Raw genomic sequence first — 6000 nt, 5'->3', positions numbered from 1 at the left:
CAAAGCCGAGGCCCCCCACTCACCACAGGAATCGACACACCAGCTGTACCCACGAGAGGTGGCCTTCGGTGTACACGAGCCACTGAAGGGCCTGCAGCCGATAGGCGGCCACCCTGCTGGCCAGATCGATCAGGCCCTGGCCCCCCTCGCCGCTCGGCAGGTACAGGGCAGCTCGTGCCAGCCAGTGGCATCCGTCCCACAGGAAATCCACCAGGAGTCCCTGCAGTCTATCCAGTAACTCCAGCGGAGGGTCCACCACCGCGCAGCGGTGCCACAGGGCCACCACCTCCAGCTTGTTGATAACAAGGACGCGCTCCCGGTAGGAAAGGATGGGCAGACGCCAGCGCCACCGCTGCAGGCGGGCCTCCACTCCCTCCTCAAGGCCGTCCCAGCTGCGCGCCATGAAGAGCATCAGCCCCAAGAACACGCCCAAGACCTTGATGCCCTCTCAGCACCAGACAAGGCCCCCAGGCAAGTCTCAGAGAGGCATGCCACTTCATGCGCCAAGCAGCAGAGTATCGCTTTTGCCCCAGTTGATGCGGGCGGAGGAAACACGCTCATAGGCCCGCTGGCAATCTGCCAGAGCCTGCACGTCTTCCTGGGTGTTGAGGAAGACGGTCACGTCATCCACATAGGCCGACAGCCAGAGACGACGGCCAGCGGATCGGCCCGTGGCCAATGGCAGGGCCATATCACTCAGGCGGCGGCGCAGCATGTCTAGCACCAGCTCGATGGCCACGGCATACACCATGCCCAACAGTGGACAGCCCTGGCAAATGCCCCTGCGCGTGGGGAACGGAGCGCAAAGCACCCCGTTCACCTTGAGCAGGCTGGAAATGTCTCAGTGCAAGACCCAGAGGGTCCCGGTGAAGAGGGGCCCAAAACCAAAGGCCTCCACTGCCCGGAAAAGATAAACGTTGCCCACGCGGTCAAAGGCCTTCTCCTGGTTTACAGAGAGGAGGCTGACGTCAAGGCCAAACAACTCGCTAGCCATGAGTAGATCCCGCAGCAGGAACAGGTTCTCCTGAATGATCCTACCCAGCACACAATACCTCTGCTCGGGCCCGGTGAGAGAGGCCATGACCGCACGGAGGCGGGTGGCCAGCACTTTGGCCACAATCTTATAGTCCGCACACAGCAGGGATACCGACCACCAGTTCTTCATGTAGACCAGATCTCCCTTCTTAGGCAGCAAGGTCAGCACCGCACGGCGGCAAGTCATCGGGAAGACCTTCTCGGCGAGGCTCTCCTGGAAAACGCGCAGCAGGCTGGGACCGAGAAGAGGCCAGAAGGTCTTGTAAAACTCGGCAGGCATCCCGTCAAGGCCCGGCGCTTTCCCGGAGGCGAGGCCGCCCGTGCCAGCCGGCAGCTCTTCCAGCGACAATTCCCGCTCAAGCTCACCAGCCTCCAGGCCATCGACACACAGTAGGCCCTCGTGCAGTTCCTGCGTGGCCTCGGGGCACGACGGCTCGGCCGTGAACAGGTCACAACAAAACGCAACATCACGTTCGCGTATTTCGCCCGGCTCTGTAATGACCCGGCCCTCAGGAGTCTTGAGATGATCCAAGACTTTGCTTGCTGCTCTCCGCCGCTCCAGATTGAAAAAGCAGCGACTCGGGACATCAGTTCCCACCAGCTCCTGGCAGTTGGCACAAACCCTTGCATCACGGGCCACGCTGTCCGCCAAGTCGTGCAGGCATTTCCTGCAGAGCTGGAGGCTCTCGCTCAGTGCTGCCTCACTGCCAGCGGCCAGCAGAGCAGCCTCGAGCTCCGCCATGTCCTCCTCCAACTCCCGGACACGGCGGCGCGTCTCATTTGCAACCAGCTGGGTGTATTGCTGGCAGAAGGCTCGGATCTGTACCTTGCCCACATCCCACCACAGCTTCCAGGAGAAGTGGCTCAGTCTCGCAGCCTCCCACCTCCGCCAAACGTGGGCAAAGCAGTCCCGGAAATAAGAGTCCTGAAGCAGGCTGACTTTCAAACACCAATACGGTACCCGTGCACAGGCTCTCCCCGGCAGGCTCAGTTCGCTGAAGCCCAGGCCATGATCTGATAGACCAGAGGGAGCGATGCGGCTGCTACGCAGAAGTGGTAGGTGGTGTCTGGTGATATAAAGTCGATAAAGGCAAGCTATGGTGAGACCACCCGTACCCATCTTGACCTAGGTGTACTGGCGCTCATCAGGATGCAAGGCTCGCCAGACGTCCATGAGGTCTGCCCCCTCCAGGACAGCTTGCAGCTTGCGAGCGGAAGGCAGGTGCGGCTCAGGCCCTGTAAGGTCAAGGCACAGAGCAGGGGTGCAGTTGAAATCCCCACCGAGGAGGAGCAGGTCATCATCCTCGCTAGTATCGCGCAGGAGGGCAGCCAAGGTCTCGCAGAAAGCAACTCTCTGCTAGCCATCGGAGCCCGTGTAGATGTTGACGAGCAGCAGGCGGTGCTGTGCGAGGGTGACGCGGACACTCAGCAGGCGGCCAGGGACAACCTCCTGCGGAACCGCTGTGTCAAGCTCCATCTGCGGTGATAAGAGTGTCGCAACCCCAGTGCTCAGGTTGGTGCTATGGCTCAGGAACACCTCTCCTCGCCAGGGAGCCCACCAGGCCGCCTGGTTCAAGCTGTCAGAGTACGTCGCTTCTACGAAGCCGACAGCCAGCCTCTTCTGTCGCAGGAGCTCCAGGACGGCCTCGCGCTTCACCGAGTCTCGACAGCCATTGATGTTGATGGTGCAAATGGTTGTGGCTACCGTGGGTGTGGGTGTGCGAGAGGAAGACCAAAGCAAAGTGCGGGTGGAAGAGCAAACACCCAAGAGCAGAGCAAGGCAATACAGACAGGTCAGGGAAGGACTACCGTGCCCTACTCTAGTCAAGCAACATGCCCAGGCCCCACTCCACTCTCACCCTCTAGCCAAGCTTGTCCAAACGGTAGGCCATCTGTCGTCTGCCGCGATCCTACTGCATGAGCTTGACTGTTCCCCTGCCAACCTTGACAAACACTTTGGGGTCCACACACCACTCGGTAATGCGCCCAGCTACGTTCTTCTGCCCCATAGTTAGCTTCAGCAAGGTCAGCAGTCCCCCATAGTCAAGAGGGACCCAGAGGGGCTCCGCCAGCTTGGGGTGGATGTTGCCTAAAGAAGAGCAGCGTGGTTGCACCCCAGTGTGTGAGTTTGCCCACAACTACAGTGTCAACACCCTCAACGTCCACGCACATCACCCGCCTCTCGTCGTCCGAGGCAAGGACCATGTCCATGAGCACGTTCCCTGTCTTCTTGGGGGGGGGAGAGCGGCCATCCCGCTCACGACGTCTCTTGCGAAACTCAGAGAGCTGGATCTCCATCTCGCTAACTTCCCCATCTGATCTGCTAGGCTAGGGCGTGACCAAAGGGGCAGCAGGCTCTCCCGCCACCCCCGGGGCCAGGCCACGGGAAGAGAGACATTCGCCACTATCCCTATTCTATTATATTCTGAAAAAAAAAAAAACAAAAGAAAGAAAAGAAAAAGAAATGAAAGATAAAGAAAAGAAAAGAAAAAGAAAAGAAATAAAAAAAGAAAGAAAAGAAAAAGAAAAGAAAAGAAAAAAGAGGAAAAGAAAGAAGAAAAAAGAAGAAGAAAAGAAAGAAAAAGAAATAAAACAAAAGAAAAAAGAAAAGAAAAAAAGAAAGAAAGAAAGAAAAGAAAAAAGTAAAGGAAAGAAAACAAAAACAAAGAAAAGAAAAAAGAAAGAAAACAGAAAATAACAGATCAGAAAGAAAACAAAAGAAAAGAAAGAAAAAGAAATCAAGGAAAGAAAAGAAAATAAAGAAAAAAGGAAAGAAACAAAAGAGAAAAAAAGAAAAAAGAAAGAAACAAAAAGAAAAAGAAAAAAGTAAAGAAAAAAGAAAAGTAAAGAAAAACAAAGAAAAGTAAAGAAAAAGAGAAAAAGAACAGAAAATAAAGAAAAGGAAATAAAAAGAAATAAGTAAAAAAGAAAAGAGGAAAAAGAAAAGAAAAGACAAAAAATAAAATAAAAGAAAAAGGAAAAAAGAAGAAAAAAAGAAAAGAAAAAAGAAAAAGAAAAGAAAAGAAAAGAAAAAAGACAAAAGAAAAAAGAAAACAAAAGAAAAGATAAAGTAAAAGAAGAGAAAGCAAAAGAAAACAAAAAAAGAAATAAAACAAAAAAAGAAAAGAAAAGAAAAAAACAAAAAGCAGAAAAGAATAAAAGAAAAGTAAAAGAAAACAAAGAAAAGAAAAGAGAAAAAAGAAAAGAAAAAACAAGAGAATAGAAACAAAAGAAAAGAAAAAGAAATAAAAAAAAGAAAGAAAAGAAAAAAAAAGAAAAAGAAATGCAGGGAGCTTGAAGAGAGAAACAAAAGAGGATGCAGGGACCTTGAGGGGGCCAGAGGCACGTTAAGGCACCACACTGCTTGAGGGGACATCCAAGAGGCTCAAGGAGCCAAGGGGGGAAGTGCACAGGGGGCTTGACAGGACATGAGAGCAGATGCTGGCACCTTCAGGGGGGAAGAGGGGAGATGCAGGGACCTTCAGGGGTCACAGGGAACATGCAGGAGCCTTCAAGGGCAAGGACGGGGGATGCAGGGGGCTTCAGCACCAAAGACAATGAAAAGAAAAGAAAAGAAAAAAGAAAGCAAAAAGAAAAGGAAAGAAAGAAAAAGAAATAAAAGAAAAGTACAAGAAAGAAAAGAAAAGAAAGAAAAGGAAAAGAAAAGAAAGAAAAGAGAAAAGAAAAGGAAAAAAATGAAAACAAAGAAAAGAAAAAAAAGGAAAGAAAAAGAAAAGAAGAAAGAAAAGAAAAGAAAAAAGAATAGAAAAGTAAAGAAAGAAAAGAAAAAGAAAAGAAAAAAGAGAACAAAGAAAAGAAAAAGAAATAAAGGAAAGAAAAGGAAAGAAAAGAAAAGAAAAGAAAAAACAAAAAAGAAAAGAAACAAAAGAAAAAATAACAGAAAGAAAAGAAAGAAAAGAAAAAGAAATGCAGGGAGCTTGGAGAAACACAAGAGGATGCAGGGACCTTAAGGGGGCCAGAGGCACGTTAAAGCACCACACTGCTTGAGGGGACATGCAGGAGGCTGAGCGAGCCAAGGGGGGAAGTGCACAGTGGGCTTCACAGGACATGAGACGAGATGCCGGCACCTTCAGGGGGGAAGAGGGGGGATGCAGGGACCTTCAGGGGGAATACGGCAGGTGCAGGAACCTTCAAGGGGTCACAGGGAACATCCAGGAGCCTTCAAGGGCAAGGATGGGGGATGCAGGGGGCTTCAGCACCAAAGACAAAGAAAAGAAAAGAAAAGAAAAGAAAAGAAAAGAAAAGAAAAGAAAAGAAAAGAAAAGAAAACAAAAATAAAACAAAGAAAAGAAAAAAGAAAAATAAAAGATAAAAGAAAAGAAACAAAAGAGAAAAGAGAATAGAAAGAAAACAAAAGAAAAAGAAATGCAGCGAGCTTGGAGAGAGAAACAGAAGAGGATGCAGGGACCTTGAGGGAGCCAGAGGCACGTTAAGGCACCACACTGCTTGAGGGGACATGCAGGAGGCTGAGGGAGCAAAGTGGGGAAGTGCGCAGGGCGCTTGACAGGACATGGGAGGAGATGCCGGCACCTTCAGGGGGGAAGAGGGGGGATGCAGGGACCTTCAGGGGGGAACAGGAAACATACAGCAGCCTTCAAGGGCAAGGATGGGGGATGCAGAGCGCTTCAGCACCAAAGACAATGAGATACACGGAGCTTCAGGAGACCAGAGAGGGGTTAACACACCAGGACACTTGAGGGGTGATGAAGGAGGAATACAAGCAGGTTGAGAGGGAAAGGGAAAGGTAAAGGGGGGGGGGGGGCAGGATGCAGGCAACTTCAGGCAGAAACACAGGCGAATGGTTGACGGGACCTTGAGAGGCCCAGAGAGGAGGACATTAAGGCAGCAGGGGGTTGAGTGAACATGCACGGGCCTAAACAGGAAAGAGGGACAGATGCAGGGGGCTTGAGGGGCAAACAGCAGGATTTAGGAACCTTGAGAGGG

This window comes from Alligator mississippiensis, chromosome 6 (genome assembly GCF_030867095.1).
Source record: "Alligator mississippiensis isolate rAllMis1 chromosome 6, rAllMis1, whole genome shotgun sequence".
Taxonomy (NCBI): domain Eukaryota; kingdom Metazoa; phylum Chordata; order Crocodylia; family Alligatoridae; genus Alligator; species Alligator mississippiensis.
Note: the sequence above shows the minus strand (reverse complement) of the source record.